Source organism: Triticum dicoccoides, chromosome 7B, assembly GCF_002162155.2.
Source record: "Triticum dicoccoides isolate Atlit2015 ecotype Zavitan chromosome 7B, WEW_v2.0, whole genome shotgun sequence".
Classification (NCBI taxonomy): Eukaryota; Viridiplantae; Streptophyta; class Magnoliopsida; order Poales; family Poaceae; genus Triticum; species Triticum dicoccoides.
In genome coordinates, this window is record NC_041393.1 from 324,307,573 (window position 1) to 324,330,022 (window position 22,450).

Sequence of the window (22,450 nt, forward strand, 5' to 3'; positions counted from 1 at the left end):
GCATGTTTATTTGCCACCAAATCTGATATTGATGAGCTAGATTTCAGCAAATCTGTTTGCTATGCTTTTGTGTGCAAAGAGGCATTATTTTCATTCGAGGACGTGCCTTCCTCTTTGCCTCCTGCTGTCACTAACATTTTGCAGGAGTTCGCTGACGTTTTTCCACAAGACGTGCCACCGGGATTACCGCCTATTCGAGGGATTGAGCATCAGATTGACTTAATTCCCGGTGCTTCACTGCCAAACCGTGCACCATACCGTACCAATCCAGAGGAGACGAAGGAGATTATGCGTCAAGTACAAGAGCTTCTCGACAAATGTTATATACGCGAATCCCTTAGTCCTTGTGTTGTTCCTATTATTCTAGTGCCGAAAAAGGATGGTACATCATGTATGTGTGTTGATTGTAGAGGCATTAATAATATTACTATTCGTTATCGTCATCCTATTCCTAGGCTAGATGATATGCTTGATGAATTGAGTGGCTCTATAATATTCTCCAAAGTTGATTTGCGTAGTGGCTACCATCAAATTCGTATGAAATTGGGAGATGAATGGAAAACAGCATTTAAAACTAAGTTTGGATTATATGAGTGGTTAGTCATGCCTTTTGGGTTAACTAATGCCCCTAGTACTTTCATGAGATTAATGAAGGAAGTTTTACGTGCTTTCATTGGACGATTTGTGGTAGTTTACTTTGATGACATACTGATTTATAGCAGATCTTTGGAAGAACATTTGGAACATTTATGTGCTGTTTTTATTGCTCTACGTGATGCACGTTTGTTTGGTAACCTTGGGAAGTGCACCTTTTGCACCGACCGAGTATCTTTTCTTGGCTATGTTGTTACTCCACAGGGAATTGAAGTTGACAAAGCCAAGATTGAAGCTATTGAGAGTTGGCCGCAGCCCAAAACGGTCACACAAGTGAGGAGTTTTCTTGGCCTCGCTGGATTCTATAGGTGTTTTGTGAGAGATTTCAGCACCATTGCTGCACCTCTCAACGAGCTTACAAAGAAGGATGTGCCTTTTGTTTGGGGTACCGCACAGGAAGAAGCCTTCACGGTATTGAAAGATAAGTTGACACATGCTCCTTTACTCCAACTTCCTGATTTTAATAAGACTTTTGAGCTTGAATGTGATGCTAGTGGAATTGGATTAGGAGGTGTGTTATTACAAGATGGCAAACCTGTTGCATACTTTTCTGAAAAATTGAGTGGGCCCAGTCTGAATTATTCTACTTATGATAAAGAATTATATGCTCTTGTTCGGACTTTAGAAACATGGCAACATTATTTATGGCCCAAAGAGTTTGTTATACATTCTGATCATGAATCTTTGAAACATATTAAAAGTCAAGCTAAACTGAATCGTAGACATGCTAAATGGGTTGAATTCATTGAGACTTTCCCTTATGTCATTAAACACAAGAAGGGAAAAGAAAATGTTATTGCTGATGCATTGTCTCGTCGCTATAGTATGCTTTCACAACTAGACTTCAAAATATTTGGTTTGGAGACCATCAAAGATCAATATGTGCATGATGCTGATTTTAAAGATGTAATGCATAATTGTAAAGAAGGAAGAATGTGGAACAAGTTTGTCGTTAACGATGGATTTGTGTTTCGTGCTAACAAGCTATGCATTCCAGCTAGCTCCGTTCGTCTTTTGTTGTTGCAGGAGGCGCATGGAGGAGGATTAATGGGACACTTTGGCGTGAAGAAGACGGAGGACGTACTTGCTACACATTTCTTTTGGCCAAAGATGAGACGGGATGTTGAGCGTTTTATTGCTCGATGCACTACATGTCAAAAAGCTAAGTCACGACTCAATCCTCATGGTTTATATATGCCTTTGCCTGTACCTAGTGTTCCTTGGGAGGATATATCTATGGACTTTGTTTTAGGTTTACCTCGAACAAAGAAGGGGAGGGATAGCATATTTGTTGTCGTGGATAGATTCTCGAAAATGGCACACTTTATACCAAGTCATAAAAGCGATGATGCTGTTAATGTTGCTGATTTGTTCTTTCGTGAAATTATTCGCTTGCATGGTGTGCCAAATACTATTGTTTCAGATCGTGATACTAAATTTCTTAGCCACTTTTGGAGATGTTTATGGGCTAAGTTGGGGACTAAACTGCTTTTTAGTACTACTTGTCACCCCCAAACTGATGGACAAACTGAAGTAGTCAATAGAACGTTGTCTACTATGCTTAGGGCTGTTTTGAAGAATAATAAGAAAATGTGGGAGGAATGCTTGCCTCATATTGAATTTGCTTATAATCGTTCATTGCATTCTACTACTAAGATGTGCCCTTTTGAAGTTGTGTATGGTTTCCTACCTCGTGCACCTATTGATTTGTTGCCTCTTCCATCTTCAGAGAAGGTTAATTTTGATGCTAAACAACGTGCTGAATTTATTTTAAAAATGCATGAGTTAACTAAGGAAAACATTGAGCGTATGAATGCTAAATATAAACTTGCTGGAGATAAGGGTAGAAAACATGTTGTGTTTGCACCTGGAGATCTTGTTTGGTTACATTTGCGTAAGGATAGATTTCCTGATTTGCGCAAATCAAAGCTAATGCCACGTGCTGATGGTCCCTTTAAGGTGTTAGAGAAAATAAATGATAATGCATATAAACTTGAGCTGCCTGCAGATTTTGGGGTTAGTCCCACTTTTAACATTGCAGATTTGAAGCCTTATTTGGGTGAGGAAGATGAACTTCCGTCGAGGACGACTTCATTTCAAGAAGGGGAGGATGATGAGGACATCAATACAATTGTTACACCCACAGCCCCTGCTGCTATACATACTGGACCAATTACTAGAGCTCGTGCACGCCAACTAAATTACCAGGTACTTTCATTTCTTGGTAATGATTCTAATGTTCACGAGAATATGATGCTGCCTAAATTGGATACATTTGTTTTGCTTACAAATGAAGGGCCTAGCTTGGAGAAGGATGAACATTGGAGCAAGAACAAGCATGGAGATGATGGCATGCGCAAGGGGAGCAAGAATGGAGTTACAAGTGATGATTTCAGGACTTTGAAGCCACCATAATGGGTGCATGAAGCCTTGGACGAAATATACAAGATGCCACTTCATAAATTTCGTCCCGAGGCTATTTTAGGTGCTGCGTCACCTTATTATTGGGCCAGGCCCATGTAATTTCGAAATACATAAGTATAGGCTATTTTTAGAGTCCGTATGTGTGGGGAAACAAGAGATAGGGTTGATTTCGGACTCCTCCACCAAGGGCCACGAAATTCCCCCCTCTTCCTCCATATATACAGCCCTTAGGGCATCGTTTAGAGTTTGGGTTTTGTTTAGATTAAAAGGTCGCCATAGCTGCAACTTCGCGTACTTCGTTTGTGTTCAACGACCAGACAAAGGCGTCACAGAACCCCACCTTTGATCAATAAAGCTTTCATCTTATATTCGCAATATCCAGATTGCAATCTTAGTTTCTTGCTTGTTCTTCGTTTGCTCGCAGGAAACAGACCCTCGTGGTCAGGTTGATCGTGCTCCGGCGTGGTCAATAACCTCTCGGAGTTGGTTTAGCGATTGCTAAGGCGCGACGTCCTCGCACGTTCGTAGTCGGATCGTCAAAGTCGACTTCCACCAAAGCGATATCCATCATCTCATCGAAAGACGGGACACCTTTGCCTCTATCAAGTACCGTCGTTGAGCGTTTATTCAACATTGCATCTTTGAATTGATTATTGCTAATCTTTTGCTACCATATATAGCCAACCCAGCTCCACATATTTCTACACCGTGTATACGTACTCTCCCCTGGCAATCGCTTTACTCAATATTCGGAGTTACTTGACACCGCTGGTTGCCGATCACCGCCTGCTGCATGGTAAGAACTTGTAAGACATTGATATTTGCTTTACTGTGAGCGTTTTACCACCACATCCTAGTAGTTATAGGAACATTATTTTTGGGTTTTGTTTCTTGTTCTACTAATCATGACAGGATCCAGAGTCAATTCATGGGCTTTGTCGATCGCGGGAGACATGCCACCACCTTTGCAAATACCACAACCATCACGAGAGGTGCACAAACATCCAAATGCACATGATCAGGTTAATGTATCTATACCACCATTTAATGGCCGTTTTAAACCTGCTTTATATATTGAATGGGAGTTCGACATAAAAAATATATTTGCTTCCCATAATTTCGATGAACATAAAAAGGTTAAGGTTGCGGTTGGTTCTTTCACTGGTTATGCTTTGGTTTGGTGGAGTGAATATTGTCGGTTACACCCTGATTATATACCTACTACTTGGGATGATTTGAAACTTGCCATGCGACATACTTTCGTCCCTGCTTATTATACTCGTGACATGATTAAGAAGTTGCAACACTTAAAACAAGGTAGTGAAACTGTAACAAAATATTATGATGATTTACAAACTACCTTGTTGCATTCCTCTTTAGAAGAAAGTGAAGATGATTTTATGGATAGATTTTAGGGAGGATTAAACCGTGATATTCAAGAGATACTAATTCATGAAGAGTGTTATCCTATGGACCATTTGTTTCATCTTGCTTGCAAAGCTGAACAGGAAATAAAACGACGTGTTGGCCATGAGGAGAACAAGCGCACGGTGCACATTCCAAGAGTTGATATGATTGTTCCTTCAACTACTAGGCATACTATGACAACCACATCCGTTGTTGTCAGGACTACATCACCTCCACCATGTGACACATCGCCCCCGAGAGTGGCTACATCATCTGAGTTGATCATAAGAGGTAATGACAAAGGTACTGATCTTCCATCTCTACATGAGAATGATGAATGCCTTGTCAATTTGAATGCACCATCTGATGAGCTACCCATGATGAGGACATCAATACAATTGTTACACCCACAACCCCTGCTGCTATACATACTGGACCAATTACTAGAGCTCGTGCACGCCAACTAAATTACCAGGTACTTTCGTTTCTTGGTAATGATTCTAATGTTCATGAGAATATGATGCTGCCTAAATTGGATACATTTGTTTTGCTTACAAATGAAGGGCCTAGCTTGGAGAAGGATGAACATTGGAGCAAGAACAAGAACGGAGTTACAAGTGATGATTTCAGGACTTTGAAGCCACCATAATGGGTGCATGAAGCCTTGGACGAAATATACAAGATGCCACTTCATAAATTTCGTCCCGAGGCTATTTTAGGTGCTGCGACACCTTATTATTGGGCCAGGCCCATGTAATTTCGAAATACATAAGTATAGGCTATTTTTAGAGTCCGTATGTGTGGGGAAACAAGAGATAGGGTTGATTTCGGACCCCTCCACCAAGGGCCACGAAATTCCCCCCTCTTCCTCCATATATACAGCCCTTAGGGCATCGTTTAGACTTGGGGATTTGTTTAGTTAAAAGTTAGCCAACGCAACTTCGTGTACTTCGTTTGTGTCCAACGACCAGACCAAGACCGCTTACGGATCCCCACCATTATCAATACCTCATATATATTTGCAATATTCAGATTGCTTTATCATATTCTTGCTCGTTCTTCGATTGCTTGCAGGAATAGACCTTCGTGGTCAGGCTGACCGTGCTTCCGGCATCGTCAGTAACCTCAGGAGATTGGTTTAGCGATTGCTAAGGCGCAACGTCGTGCACGTTTGTAGTCGAATCGTCAAAGTCGTCTCCACCAAATCGATAGTTATCATCTCATCGAAAGATCGGGACACCCCCGCCTCTATCAGACCTTCATCATGGACACCACGTGCATCTTCTACTTCAACTGCACCAGCACCTCCATCCGGTGCCACCTCCAGCCGTGATACAAGAAAACAGGCACAACCACCATTATCTGCCAAGAGCGCACCTGCGGGGCCTGCACAGCGTTCTTCTTCTTCCATGGCATCAACAGGGCACACAAGTGATATTATTTGTCGTCGTTGTAAGGGAGGAGGTCATTATGCGAGAGAATGCAAATCTCCGCGTGTGATGATTGCTACCGCGGATGGTGGATATGAGTCCGCTAGTGACTATGATGAGGAGACTTTGGCTCTTATTACACGTGAAGAACATGGTGGAGATGATTCTGATCATGAGACGCAATACATGGCTCCTGAAGACGCTGACAGGTATGAATGTTTAGTTGCTCAACGTGTTTTGAGTGTGCAGGTCACACAAGCTGAGCAAAATCAGAGGCACAATTTATTCCATACCAAGGGAGTTGTGAAGGAACGTTCTGTGCGCGTCATAATAGACGGAGGGAGCTGCAACAACTTGGCTAGCATGGAGATGGTGGAGAAGCTTTCTCTCACCACAAGACCACATCCACATCCTTACTACATCCAATGGTTCAACAACAGCGGCAAGGTTAAGGTAACACGTACTGTTCGTGTGCATTTTAGTGTCTCTACATATGCTGATTATGTTGATTGTGATGTGGTACCTATGCAAGCATGTTCCTTATTACTTGGTAGACCATGGCAATTTGATAAAAATTCTGTACACCATGGTAGAAACAATCACTATACTCTTGTTCATAAGGATAAAAATATTACTTTGCTTCCTATGACTCCTGATTCCATTTTGAAAGATGATATTAATAGAGCTAATAAAGCACAACAGGAGAAGAATAAGAGTGAAAATCAGATTGTGGCAAAAGAATTTGAGCAACAAATGAAGCCTAATAATAAATCATCTAGTGTTGCTTCTGAAATTAAATTGAAAAGTGCATGTTTATTTGCCACCAAATCTGATATTGATGAGCTAGATTTCAGCAAATCTGTTTGCTATGCTTTTGTGTGCAAAGAGGCATTATTTTCATTCGAGGACGTGCCTTCCTCTTTGCCTCCTGCTGTCACTAACATTTTGCAGGAGTTCGCTGACGTTTTTCCACAAGACGTGCCACCGGGATTACCGCCTATTCGAGGGATTGAGCATCAGATTGACTTAATTCCCGGTGCTTCACTGCCAAACCGTGCACCATACCGTACCAATCCAGAGGAGACGAAGGAGATTATGCGTCAAGTACAAGAGCTTCTCGACAAAGGTTATATACGCGAATCCCTTAGTCCTTGTGCTGTTCCTATTATTCTAGTGCCGAAAAAGGATGGTACATCACGTATGTGTGTTGATTGTAGACGCATTAATAATATTACTATTCGTTATCGTCATCCTATTCCTAGGCTAGATGATATGCTTGATGAATTGAGTGGCTCTACAATATTCTCCAAAGTTGATTTGCGTAGTGGCTACCATCAAATTCGTATGAAATTGGGAGATGAATGGAAAACAGCATTTAAAACTAAGTTTGGATTATATGAGTGGTTAGTCATGCCTTTTGGGTTAACTAATGCACCTAGTACTTTCATGAGATTAATGAACGAAGTTTTACGTGCTTTCATTGGACGATTTGTGGTAGTCTATTTTGATGATATACTGATTTATAGCAGATCTTTGGAAGAACATTTGGAACATTTACGTGCTGTTTTTATTGCTCTACGTGATGCACGTTTGTTTGGTAACCTTGGGAAGTGCACCTTTTGCACCGACCGAGTATCTTTTCTTGGCTATGTTGTTACTCCACAGGGAATTGAAGTTGACAAAGCCAAGATTGAAGCTATTGAGAGTTGGCCGCAGCCCAAAACGGTCACACAGGTGAGGAGTTTTCTTGGCCTCGCTAGATTCTATAGGCGTTTTGTGAGAGATTTCAGCACCATTGCTGCACCTCTCAACGAGCTTACAAAGAAGGATGTGCCTTTTGTTTGGGGTACCGCACAGGAAGAAGCCTTCACGGTATTGAAAGATAAGTTGACACATGCTCCTTTACTCCAACTTCCTGATTTTAATAAGACTTTTGAGCTTGAATGTGATGCTAGTGGAATTGGATTAGGAGGTTGATGAGGACATGACTACCTTGGATATGACCAAAAATATTGCATATATGCATATTTGTCAGGTGATTTCTAGTGCAAACTATTCAATAATCTATTTATGTTATCCAGAACAAAAATACTTCACACACTTTTGTGTTTTGTCTAATTGCAGGTGTATGGGACATTTGTACAATTCACATATGAAGATAAGGAAGAAAGAGATGTTTATTTGCTGTCCAAAAAGTTCTCTCACGTCACTTTTGGCCCAAGAGAAGATAGAGTCCAAGTCTCTCACGTTCTGGATTCAGATTCGGACTGCACAGACATACCTGACTCAAAACGCACACAAGTTTTTCATACGGACTCCGAATTGGGTGATTCTTTTTTTGTTGGAAACTAGATTTCGTGCACTTTCCAACCCAATTGGAATCACCTTCAAATTCGTCCGGAGCGTTGAGTTGTGGACGAAACAATCTGATGCTGCAGCAGAATCCGAGTCAAACTACAAGTCCAAAGGTGTTACATCACCTCCACTTGGGCCCATTGGCCTTGTACGACCTAGATTTAGTTTTAGGCTGCCTTGGGACGTCCTCCCACCTCCTTGGCCGCCACCCCTAGCTCCTATATAAGTAGATCCATCTAGTAGCTTTTCCTTGGGATTTGTTTAGTTAAAAGTTAGCCAACGCAACTTCGTGTACTTCGTTTGTGTCCAACGACCAGACCAAGACCGCTTACGGATCCCCACCATTATCAATACCTCATATATATTTGCAATATTCAGATTGCTTTATCATATTCTTGCTCGTTCTTCGATTGCTTGCAGGAATAGACCTTCGTGGTCAGGCTGACCGTGCTTCCGGCATCGTCAGTAACCTCAGGAGATTGGTTTAGCGATTGCTAAGGCGCAACGTCGTGCACGTTTGTAGTCGGATCGTCAAAGTCGTCTCCACCAAATCGATAGTTATCATCTCATCGAAAGATCGGGACACCCTGTCCTCTATCATCTTGGATGAGCCGGAGCTCCAAGTCGCCTTCTTGGAAAGTCCTGGTTTTAACCCGGTGGCTGTGATAACGCCGCAGGTCTTGCTGATAAATCGCCGAACGAGCTGCCGCATTATCCAGTTGTTCATCTGTCCAATGCATCCTGGCGTGCTCTTTCATTGTCCGCTTCAACATAAGCTGCCACTCGGGGCGAGTCATGGCGAATATCACTTGGGAGAACTGCTTCCGCTCCATAAACCATAAAGAAGGGCGTGTAACCCATATATCTATTGGGGGTGGTGTTAATGCTCCATAAAACAGAAGGCAACTCCTCCACCCAACAACCCGGCGTCCGCTTCAAAGGGACCATAAGCCGGGGCTTGATACCTTTTAGGATTTCCTGATTAGCTCTCCCCGCTTGACCATTAGATTGGGGGTGGGCCACTGATGACACATCAAGCCGGATGTGCTCACGTTGACAGAACTCTTCCATAGCTCCCTTGGAGAGATTCGTGCCATTATTTGTTATAATGCTGTGTGGAAAACCAAAGCGGAAGATCACCTTTTTCATGCATTGAACCGACGTGGCCGCATCACACTTGCTCACTGGCTCTGCCTCCACCCACTTGGTAAATTTATCAACCGCCACCAGAAGGTCGGTCTTCTTATCCTTGGACCTCTTAAAAGGCCCAACCATATCCAGCCCCCAAGTCGCAAATGGCCAGGTGATTGGAATCATCCTCAACTTCTGAGTCGAGACATGAGCTCGACGTGCAAACTTCTGACAGCCGTCACACTTTCGGACCAGATCTTCCGCATTAGCATGAGCTGTTAACCAGTAAAAACCGTACCGGAAAGCCTTAGCCACCAAGGATTTTGAACCGGCATGATGACCATAATCTCCTTCGTGGATTTCATGCAAGATCTCACGGCCTTCTTCAGGAGAAACACAACGCTGAAACGCCCCTGAGATACTGGAATGATGTAACTCGCCATTGACAATAGTCATGGACTTAGACCGCCAGATTATCTTCTTGGCCAAAACTTCGTCCTCTGGTAACTCGCCCCGGTTCATGTACGCCATGTATGGCAATGTCCAATCAGGGATAGCATGAAGAACCGCCACTAATTGAGCTTTTGGGTCAGGAATAGCCAAATCTTCCTCCGTCGGTATCTTGACTGATGGACTATGCAGAACATCAAGAAAACATTAGGCGGCACCGGTTTACGCTGGGATCCAAGCCGGCTTAGAGTGTCCGCCGCTTGATTCTTGCGCCGATCAATGTGCTCCACCTGATAACCCTTGAAATGACCAGCAATGATATCCACCTCACATCGATAAGCCGCCATAAGTGGATCCTTGGTGTCGGCGTTCTGGGAACGGGGGTCCCCAGACTTGCCTACCTGCGGCCTACGGCGTGGCTCAAGCGGAGGCCCAGTGCACCCCAGCTTCATTTGCTCAAGCTCAAGACCCTCGCGAGGGGCCAAGCCTGGCGGGGTGGACGACATGAAGCTTCCTCAGGAGAAGCCTCATCAGGCGGGCTCACGAGGAGGCGGAGAGATCAAGGCAGGGGTACCTCGCGAGGTGCCCGTGATGCAAGCCATGACGATCGAGACCAGGCGGGCGCCCGCTTGCGCAGTGTCCTTGTTTCCCCTTTGATGCAAAGGGGGCAAACACAGGCCAAGGCATCAGGTAAAGGTTGCCGTTTCGGTGCAACAAGACCAAGACTAGCGGAATGGCAGGATGGAGGTCACCGTGGAGCCCAAGACGGCATCACCGTCAGAGTCTTTGGCAGTTGAAGACCAACTTTAGTCAGGATAAGTGTACTAGATGTTCCCCTTCAAAATGGCCAATTGTTGGCGCCCTTCCCGCTCAATATTTGGGAAGAGGCCCAGGGCCTCTATAAATAGAGTTAGCCACCATAGAGTAGAAGAGGGAGATTTTGGGTAGACTAGAGAGAGAGGCGATCGAACTCACCCAAGTAGTTCATCGCACCAGCTCAAGAACACCTCTCGCGAGGCTGTTCTTCCTTTGTATTGTTCATCATCAGCCCCTGAGGCAATCCACCACACCACACACTGGAGTAGGGTATTACACCACAATGGTGGCCTGAACCAGTATAAACCTCGTGTCCCCTGTGTGTTCTTCTTTCTATCCTAGATTCCTTGCGAGGCTTCGAGACGTGAGTTGGTAGGAGAGAGATCTTCGTGTGCAGCCCAGAGTTCGAACCTCAAGGGTCTGCCGGAACCCGAAATCCGACACTTGGAGTCCCATGTACCAGATACCTGTTGAGCCACTAAATCGGAGTCGCCGAAGCAACGTACCCGGATTAGGTTCATCTCCTTAGCCACCCGAAGACCATGGAGCAAAGCCTCATACTCAGCTGCATTGTTAGTACAGGGAAACATTAAGTGGAGAACATAACAAAATTTGTCACCTCAAGGGGAAGTAAAAACCACTCCAGCCCCCAAGCCCTCCAACTGTCTGGGTCCATCGAAGTGAATAGCCCAGTATGTGTTATCCGCTTTATCCTCGAGTGCCTGCAATTCTGTCCAGTTATTGATGAAATCCACGAGTGCTTGGGATTTGATAGCAGTGCGAGGCATATATTTTTACCCGTGAGGTGCAAGCTCAATAGCCCACTTAGCAACCTGTCCAGTCGCCTCCTTATTCTGAATGATGTCTCCCAATGGAGCGGAACTGACCACAGTGATGGGATGGCCTTGAAAGTATTGCTTAAGCTTCCGGCTTGCCATAAACACTCCGTACACCAGCTTATACCAATGGGGATATCTCTGTTTGGACTCGATAAGTACCTCACTGATATAATAAACCGGCCGTTGAACCGGATATTCCTTACCAGCCTCCTTGTGCTCCACCACAATAGACACGCTGACAGCTCGGGCATTAGCAGCCACATATAACAGCAAAGGTTCCTTATCGATGGGGACAGCAAGAACGGGCGGTTCGGCTAACTGCCTCTCCAAATCCTCAAACATCGTATTAGCAGCATCACTCCAGACAAAGTTGTCTGTCTTCTTCATCATCTGATAAAGCGGGATTGCCTTCTCCCCCAACCGGCTGATAAACCAGCTTAGCACTGCAATACGACCCGCCAGCCGTTGAACGTCATTGATACACGCCGGTTTAGCCAGGGATGTAATAGCCTTGATCTTCTCCGGATTAGCTTCAATGCCCCTGTTAGACACCAGAAAACCCAAGAGCTTGCCAGCTGGCACACCAAAAACACACTTAGCTGGATTAAGCATCATTTTATAAACCCTCGGATTATCAAAGGTTTACTACAAGTCGGCTATAAGTGTCTCTGCTTTCCTGGAATTCACCACAATATCATCCACATAAGCATGAACATTGCGCCCAATCAGATTATGAAGGCAATTCTACACACACCGCTGATAAGTCCCCTGGGCACTCTTGAGCCCAAAGGGCATAGAAACATAGCAGAAGGCTCCAAAAGGAGTTATAAAAGCCGTCTTCTCCTCGTCCTTAACTGCCATGTTGATCTGATGGTAACCCGAATAAGCATCCAGAAAACTCAAACACTCACAACCCGTCGTAGCATCAATGATTTGATCAATACGAGGGAGGGCACAGGGATCAGCTGGGCAAGCCTTGTTCAAATCCGTGTAGTCCACACACATACGCCAAGTGCCGTTCTTCTTAAGTACCAGCACCGGGTTAGCCAACCACTCAGGGTGAAATACCTCCACAATAAACCCTGCCGCCAATAGCAAGGCTACCTCTTCACCAATGGCCTTGCGTCTCTCTTCATTAAAGCGGCGAAGAAACTGTTTGACCGATTTAAACTTGGGATCGATATTAAGAGTGTGCTCAGCGAGTTCCCTCGGTACACCTGGCATGTCAGAAGGCTTCCATGCAAAGACGTCCCGGTTCTCACAGATGAACTCGATGAGCCCGCTTTCCTATTTCGCATCCAAGTTAACACTGATGCTAAACTGCTTGGATGAATCTCCAGGAACAAAATCAACCAACTTGGTCTCATCAGCCAATTTAAACTTCAAAGCCGGATCATGTTCTGTAGTGGGTTTCTTCAGAGAAGTCATATCCGCCGGATCAACATTGTCTTTAAAGAATTTTAACCCCTCTGTTGCACAAACCGACACAGCATAAGCCGCATCACCTTTCTCGCACTCCAAAGCAATCTTGCGGCTGCCATGAACTATGATGGTGCCCTTATGACCCGGCATATTGAGCTTCAGATAAACATAACACGGCCTTGCCATGAACTTAGCATAAACTGGCCGTCCAAACATGGCATGGTATGGACTTCTGATTTTGGCCACTTCAAAGGTCAATGTCTCGGACCTTGAATCATGATCATCTCCAAAAGTGATGAGGACATCAATACAATTGTTACACCCACAGCCCCTGCTGCTATACATACTGGACCAATTACTAGAGCTCGTGCACGCCAACTAAATTACCAGGTACTTTCGTTTCTTGGTAATGATTCTAATGTTCATGAGAATATGATGCTGCCTAAATTGGATACATTTGTTTTGCTTACAAATGAAGGGCCTAGCTTGGAGAAGGATGAACATTGGAGCAAGAACAAGCATGGAGATGATGGCATGCGCAAGGGGAACAAGAACGGAGTTACAAGTGATGATTTCAGGACTTTGAAGCCACCATAATGGGTGCATGAAGCCTTGGACGAAATATACAAGATGCCACTTCATAAATTTCGTCCCGAGGCTATTTTAGGTGCTGCGTCACCTTATTATTGGGCCAGGCCCATGTAATTTCGAAATACATAAGTATAGGCTATTTTTAGAGTCCGTATGTGTGGGGAAACAAGAGATAAGGTTGATTTCGGACCCCTCCACAAAGGGCCACGAAATTCCCCCCCTCTTCCTCCATATATACAGCCCTTAGGGCATCGTTTAGACTTTGGGTTTTGTTTAGATTAAAAGTTCGCCATAGCTGCAACTTCGCGTACTTCGTTTGTGTTCAACGACCAGACAAAGGCGTCACAGAACCCCACCTTGATCAATAAAGCTTTCATCTTATATTCGCAATATCCAGATTGCAATCTCAGTTTCTTGCTTGTTCTTCGTTTGCTCGCAGGAAACAGACCCTCGTGGTCAGGTTGATCGTGCTCCGGCGTGGTCAATAACCTCTCGGAGTTGGTTTAGCGATTGCTAAGGCGCGACGTCCTCGCACGTTCATAGTCGGATCATCAAAGTCGACTTCCACCAAAGCGATATCCATCATCTCATCGAAAGACGGGACACCTTTGCCTCTATCAAGTGGTATCAGATTTCCAGGTTGCTCGGTGAGATTTTACAGTTTTTCGTAGTTTAGATCGAGTCTGTTCTTCATACCTACAGTCCACGAAAAAGCCACACAAAAAAAATTAGGGTTAGTTCATCATATCCGAACCAATATGAGCCTTTGCATAATCTTTTTAGGGTTTTGCTTTATTGAATTTGCGGTTGCATCGTCGGTCTAGTTGCTGGTCTTAGAGTCTAGTCTTTTAGAGTTTCGAGTTCTGGTCATAAGTTGTCACGCCGCCGCCGCACCATCATCATCGCCCCTGCCATCTACCACCACCGCTCCGAATCCGTATCCATATACCACCACCAATCCGTGCCCATATACCACCACCGATCCATATCCATATACTACCACCGCTACCACCACCGCTGCCATATACCACCACCATATATCCACCACCAATCCGAGTTCCTTGCATATTAGGTTTGTTTTCGAGATCCATCTAGATTCCGATTCGTGTTTCCTTGCCGGAGTAGGTTTCGGAAAAAAAAAAGTCGGGTAGCCACGCTCCGTTTAGGCCCAAAATTTTTCGAAAACGCATTTTTCGAAAAAATTTCTGGCTATCCTATTTTTAGGTGTTTCTGAGTGTTTTGAGACAGGTGCCATTATAGGAAGTTTTTTTTGACCCGTTTCCAGTTTTTGGGTCCGGGCAGTCGAAAAAAAAAAACTGGTCGAAAAATTTCGTGCCCATCCTGTCAGTTTGAGCTAGGAAGAGTTTTGAGATACTCGCCATTATAGTGATTTTTCGCAAAAAAAAAGCAGCGCAAAAAAAAAGAGCGCAAAAAAAAAGAGCGAAAAAAAAAATTCAGAGTGTGCTTTTCCCTTGTTTACGTGCCACGCCGTGATTTTGTTGGTGTTCTAGGCTCGCGTCTCTAGCACAGTCTAGCCTAGGACCAGCACAGTTCCGTCGTTGAGCGTTTATTCAACTTTGCATCTCTGAATTGATTATTGCTGACCCTTTTTGCTACCATAGTATAAGCCTTCCCAGCTCCACATACATCTACGTCGTGCGTTTGACTCTCCCTGGTAATTGCTCTATCCAAGCTTTGAGAGTTGTGACTACAACGGTTGCCGATCACCGCCTGTTGCTGGGTAAGAACTGGTAAGAATTTGAGTTTTGCTTGACGGATTTGTGACACCCACCACCACCACTTGTTCGTAGTCTGTAGGATCATATTCTTGTGTGTTTCTATTGCTGCTAACCATGCCAGGATCACAAGCCGACGAGATTGACTGGGAGAATTTATCGAACAAGGAGCTTCATGATAAGTTTCAGCAAATGATGACTGAACAGGTGCAAGATGTGCTGAACAATTTTGAAGAGGCCATGGAGAAGATCACTGGCCTTGAGAAGACGTTCGAAACAAAGCTCGATAACAGATTTAATGAATTGCTCGCGCGTCTTCCACCACCACCACCCGCTGCACCTAACGCACCTCTCCAACAACAACAACAACGACTACCTCCACGTCATGAAATAGACCTTCGCCGAGCGAGCCGTGTTCCTCTTGCGTTTGGCCAAACTGTTGGTGCTGCTGTTGATACTTCTGTGGCTCCTGCTACTGCTGTTGCTGGTACCCAGGAGGATGATGAGTATGCGGGCGATTATGAGGATGAGGTTGATCAAAATCAGATCTACGAGCAGCCACCAGCACCCCCACCAGCAGGTCGACCTCAGGTATATATTCGTAATGGTAGGCCTGCACCACCACCTCAGGTACGAGATGATGTCCATATTCCTAAACTGAAATTGAATATTCCACCATTTGAGGGTAGATATGTTCCTGATATATATCTTACTTGGGAGTTAGAAACTGAACAACGATTTACATGTTTACAATATCCTGAGGAGAGACGAGTTGCTGCTGTTGTTTGTGCTTTCACTAGTTTTGCATGTGTATGGTGGTCTGAACATTGTAGATTATATCCTATTCCAACTACTTGGGCTGCTTTGAAAACTGCTATGCGTACGCGTTGGGTTCCACCATATTATCAACGTGAATTGCTTCAAAAATTGCAGCGTTTAAGACAAGGAAAAAATTCTGTAGAAGAATATTATCAGGAATTACAAACTGGCATGATTAGATGTGGTATTGTTGAGGAGAATGAAGCTATGCTTGCACGTTTTCTGGGTGGATTAAATAGAGAGATTCAGACCATTCTAGACTATAAGGAGTATACTAATATCACTCGTTTATTCCATCTTGCTTGTAAAGCTGAACGTGAAGTGCAGGATCGACAAGCATTGGCGCGAACTAACTTTTCTGCAGGCCGACCTTCATCACGGACACCACGTGCATCTTCTACTTCAACTGCACCAGCACCTCCATCAGGTGCCACCTCCAGCCGTGATACAAGAAAACAGGCACAACCACCATTATCTGCCAAGAGCGCACCTGCGGGGCCTACACAGCGTTCTTCTTCTTCCATAGCATCAACAGGGCACACAAGTGATATTATTTGTCGTCGTTGTAAGGGAGGAGGTCATTATGCGAGAGAATGCAAATCTCCGCGTGTGATGATTGCTACCGCGGATGGTGGATATGAGTCCGCTAGTGACTATGATGAGGAGACTTTGGCTCTTATTACACGTGAAGAACATGGTGGAGATGATTCTGATAATGACACGCAATACATGGCTCCTGAAGACGCTGACAGGTATGAATGTTTAGTTGCTCAACGTGTTTTGAGTGTGCAGATCACACAAGCTGAGCAAAATCAGAGGCACAATTTGTTCCATACCAAGGGAGTTGTGAAGGAACGTTCTGTGCGCGTCATCATAGACGGAGGGAGCTGCAACAACTTGGCTAGCATGGAGATGGTGGAGAAGCTTTCTCTCACCACAAGACCACATCCACATCCTTACTACATCCAATGGTTCAACAACAGCGGCAAGGTTAAGGTAACACGTACTGTTCGTGTGCATTTTAGTATATCTACATATGCTGATTATATTGATTGTGATGTGGTACCTATGCAAGCATGTTCCTTATTACTTGGTAGACCATGGCAATTTGATAAAAATTCTGTACACCATGGTAGAAACAATCACAATACTCTTGTTCATAAGGATAAAAATATTACCTTGCTTCCTATGACTCCTGATTCCATTTTGAAAGATGATATTAATAGAGCTAATAAAGCAAAACAGGAGACGAATAAGAGTGAAAATCAGATTGTGGCAAAAGAATTTGAGCAACAAATGAAGCCTAATAATAAACCATCTAGTGTTGCTTCTGAAATTAAATTGAAAAGTGCATGTTTATTTGCCACCAAATCTGATATTGATGAGCTAGATTTCAGCAAATCTGTTTGCTATGCTTTTGTGTGCAAAGAGGCATTATTTTCATTCGAGGACGTGCCTTCCTCTTTGCCTCCTGCTGTCACTAACATTTTGCAGGAGTTCGCTGACGTCTTTCCACAAGACGTGCCACCGGGATTACCGCCTATTCGAGGGATTGAGCATCAGATTGACTTAATTCCCGGTGCTTCACTGCCAAACCGTGCACCATACCGTACCAATCCAGAGAAGACGAAGGAGATTATGCGTCAAGTACAAGAGCTTCTCGACAAAGGTTATATACGCGAATCCCTTAGTCCTTGTGCTGTTCCTATTATTCTAGTGCCGAAAAAGGATGGTACATCACGTATGTGTGTTGATTGTAGAGGCATTAATAATATTACTATTCGTTATCGTCATCCTATTCCTAGGCTAGATGATATGCTTGATGAATTGAGTGGCTCTACAATATTCTCCAAAGTTGATTTACGTAGTGGATACCATCAAATTCGTATGAAATTGGGAGATGAATGGAAAACAGCATTCAAAACTAAGTTCGGATTATATGAGTGGTTAGTCATGCCTTTTGGGTTAACTAATGCACCTAGTACTTTCATGAGATTAATGAACGAAGTTTTACGTGCTTTCATTGGACGATTTGTGGTAGTTTACTTTGATGACATATTGATTTATAGCAGATCCTTGGAAGAACATTTGGAACATTTACGTGCTGTTTTTATTGCTCTACGTGATGCACGTTTGTTTGGTAACCTTGGGAAGTGCACCTTTTGCACCGACCGAGTATCTTTTCTTGGCTATGTTGTTACTCCACAGGGAATTGAAGTTGATAAAGCCAAGATTGAAGCTATTGAGAGTTGGCCGCAACCCAAAACGGTCACACTAGTGAGGAGTTTTCTTGGCCTCGCTGGATTCTATAGGTGTTTTGTGAGAGATTTCAGCACCATTGCTGCACCTCTCAATGAGCTTACAAAGAAAGATGTGCCTTTTCTTTGGGGTACCGCACAGGAAGAAGCCTTCACGGTGTTGAAAGATAAGTTGACACATGCTCCTTTACTCCAACTTCCTGATTTTAATAAGACTTTTGAGCTTGAATGTGATGCTAGTGGAATTGGATTAGGAGGTGTGTTATTACAAGATGGCAAACCTGTTGCATACTTTTCTGAAAAATTGAGTGGGCCTAGTCTGAATTATTCTACTTATGATAAAGAATTATATGCTCTTGTTCGGACTTTAGAAACATGGCAACATTATTTATGGCCCAAAGAATTTGTTATACATTCTGATCATGAATCATTGAAACATATTAAAAGTCAATCTAAACTGAATCGTAGACATGCTAAATGGGTTGAATTCATCGAGACTTTCCCTTATGTCATTAAACACAAGAAGGGAAAAGAAAATGTTATTGCTGATGCATTGTCTCGTCGCTATACTATGCTTTCACAACTTGACTTCAAAATATTTGGTTTGGAGACCATCAAAGATCAATATGTGCATGATGCTGATTTTAAAGATGTAATGCAGAATTGTAAAGAAGGAAGAATGTGGAACAAGTTTGTCGTTAACGATGGATTTGTGTTTCGTGCTAACAAGCTATGCATTCCAGCTAGCTCCGTTCGTCTTTTGTTGTTGCAGGAAGCGCATGGAGGAGGATTAATGGGACATTTTGGCGTGAAGAAGACGGAGGACGTACTTGCTACACATTTCTTTTGGCCAAAGATGAGACGGGATGTTGAGCGTTTTATTGCTCGATGCACTACATGTCAAAAAGCTAAGTCACGACTCAATCCTCATGGTTTATATATGCCTTTGCCTGTACCTAGTGTTCCTTGGGAGGATATATCTATGGATTTTGTTTTAGGTTTACCTCGAACAAAGAAGGGGAGGGATAGCATATTTGTTGTCGTGGATAGATTCTCGAAAATGGCACACTTTATACCATGTCATAAAAGCGATGATGCTGTTAATGTTGCTAATTTGTTCTTTCGTGAAATTATTCGCTTGCATGGTGTGCCAAATACTATTGTTTCATATCGTGATACTAAATTTCTTAGCCACTTTTGGAGATGTTTATGGGCTAAGTTGGGGACTAAACTGCTTTTTAGTACTACTTGTCACCCCCAAACTGATGGACAAACTGAAGTAGTCAATAGAACGTTGTCTACTATGCTTAGGGCTGTTTTGAAGAATAATAAGAAAATGTGGGAGGAATGCTTGCCTCATATTGAATTTGCTTATAATCGTTCATTGCATTCTACTACTAAGATGTGCCCTTTTGAAGTTGTGTATGGTTTCCTACCTCGTGCACCTATTGATTTGTTGCCTCTTCCATCTTCGGAGAAGGTTAATTTTGATGCTAAACAACGTGCTGAATTGATTTTAAAAATGCATGAGTTAACTAAGGAAAACATTGAGCTTATGAATGCTAAATATAAACTTGCTGGAGATAAGGGTAGAAAACATGTTGTGTTTGCACCTGGAGATCTTGTTTGGTTACATTTGCGTAAGGATAGATTTCCTGATTTGCGCAAATCAAAGTTAATGCCACGTGCTGATGGTCCCTTTAAGGTGTTAGAGAAAATAAATGATAATGCATATAAACTTGAGCTGCCTGCAGATTTTGGGGTTAGTCCCACTTTTAACATTGCAGATTTGAAGCCTTATTTGGGTGAGGAAGATGAACTTCCGTCGAGGACGACTTCATTTCAAGAAGGGGAGGATGATGAGGACATCAATACAATTGTTACACCCACAGCCCCTGCTGCTATACATACTGGACCAATTACTAGAGCTCGTGCACGCCAACTAAATTACCAGGTACTTTTGCTTCTTGGTAATGATTCTAATGTTCATGAGAATATGATGCTGCCTAAATTGGATACATTTGTTTTGCTTACAAATGAAGGGCCTAGCTTGGAGAAGGATGAACATTGGAGCAAGAACAAGCATGGAGATGATGGCATGCGCAAGGGGAACAAGAACGGGGTTACAAGTGATGATTTCAGGACTTTGAAGCCACCATAATGGGTGCATGAAGCCTTGGACGAAATATACAAGATGCCACTTCATAAATTTCGTCCCGAGGCTATTTTAGGTGCTGCGTCACCTTATTATTGGGCCAGGCCCATGTAATTTCGAAATACATAAGTATAGGCTATTTTTAGAGTCCGTATGTGTGGGGAAACAAGAGATAGGGTTGATTTCGGACCCCTCCACCAAAGGCCACGAAATTCCCCCCTCTTCCTCCATATATACAGCCCTTAGGGCATCGTTTAGACTTTGGGTTTTGTTTAGATTAAAAGTTCGCCATAGCTGCAACTTCGCGTACTTCGTTTGTGTTCAACGACCAGACAAAGGCGTCACAGAACCCCACCTTGATCAATAAAGCTTTCATCTTATATTCGCAATATCCAGATTGCAATCTCAGTTTCTTGCTTGTTCTTCGTTTGCTCGCAGGAAACAGACCCTCGTGGTCAGGTTGATCGTGCTCCGGCGTGGTCAATAACCTCTCGGAGTTGGTTTAGCGATTGCTAAGGCGCGACGTCCACGCACGTTCGTAGTCGGATCGTCAAAGTCGACTTCCACCAAAGCGATATCCATCATCTCATCGAAAGACGGGACACCTTTGCCTCTATCAAAAAGCCACCTCCAGAACTATCTTACCCACCGGGTAGGCCGATTTATCAGGCACCACACCATGAAAAATGATGTTCGATGGTTTAAGATTCTTATCCGTTAACCCCATACGCTGGAAGATTTCATAATACAAAATGTTGATACTGCTCCCTCCATCCATGAGTACTTTGGTGAACTTATAACCTCCAACCTGTGGTGCGACCACTAATGCCAGATGACCCGAATTATCAACCGGGGGCGGATGATCTTCTCGACTCCACACAATAGGCTGCTCAGACCAGCGCAGATAACGGGGCACTGCCGGTTCAATGGAGTTCACTGCCCTCTTATGAAGTTTCTCATTGTCTTTGCACATACTAGTAGTGAAAACATGATAGTGTCCACCATTTAACTGCTTCGGGTTACTCTAATAACCCGACTGCTGCTGCTGTTGATTCCCCTGTTGATTATAACCACCTTGGTTGCCCTGATTGCCTTGATTACCCTGTCCACCTTGGTTACCCTGAAAACCTGAACCGGAGTTACCTCCACCATAACCCGGTCCGTGAAACCCGGGTCTTGAACTGCCAGACGGTCCAGGATCATACCGTAAGATATCTGAATTTTTGAATTCTCTCGTAATGAAGCAATACTTCCACAGGTGCGTAGACGGTTTATCTTGCGTCCCATGCTTTGGGCAAGGCTGGTTCATAGACGCTCTAGATTCATGCCTGATCCTCCGCCCCGTGGGGGAGGTTTACCCGTGTGGCGCTGATTATTGCCCTTCACATTGGTGTTAGCCACAAAGCCAGAATTATTATCTGCCTTGCGCTTACCATTATTCCCATGGCTCGCCTGGTTATGCTGCTGCCCCTTTGTGCCGACGTTCTTCTTTCCCTTCTCCGGCTCCTTGTTGTCAGACTCGGGATCCTTGGAATTATCAGAATCGGCATACTTAACCAAAGCTGCCATAAGTGTTCCCATGTCATTGCAGTGACGCTTGAGCCGTCCCAACTTCAACTTCAACGGTTTAAACCGGCAATTGCCCTCCAATGTTATGATTACGGAATCGGCATTGATGCAGTCCGATGAATGCAGAATTTCCGAAACCCGACGCACCCAATGAGTCGTTGATTCACCTTCTCCTTGGACACAGGCGGCCAGATCCACGATTGACATGGGTTGCTTGCACGTGTCTTTGAAGTTTTCTATAAACCGGGCCTTCAACTTGTCCCATGAAACGATCGAATTAACCGGCAGACTTTTTAACCAAGTGCGGGCCGTTCCGTCCAGCATCATGGTGAAGTATTTTGCACACGCCGCTTCATCCACATCCAGCATCTCCATTGCCATCTCATAACTCTCA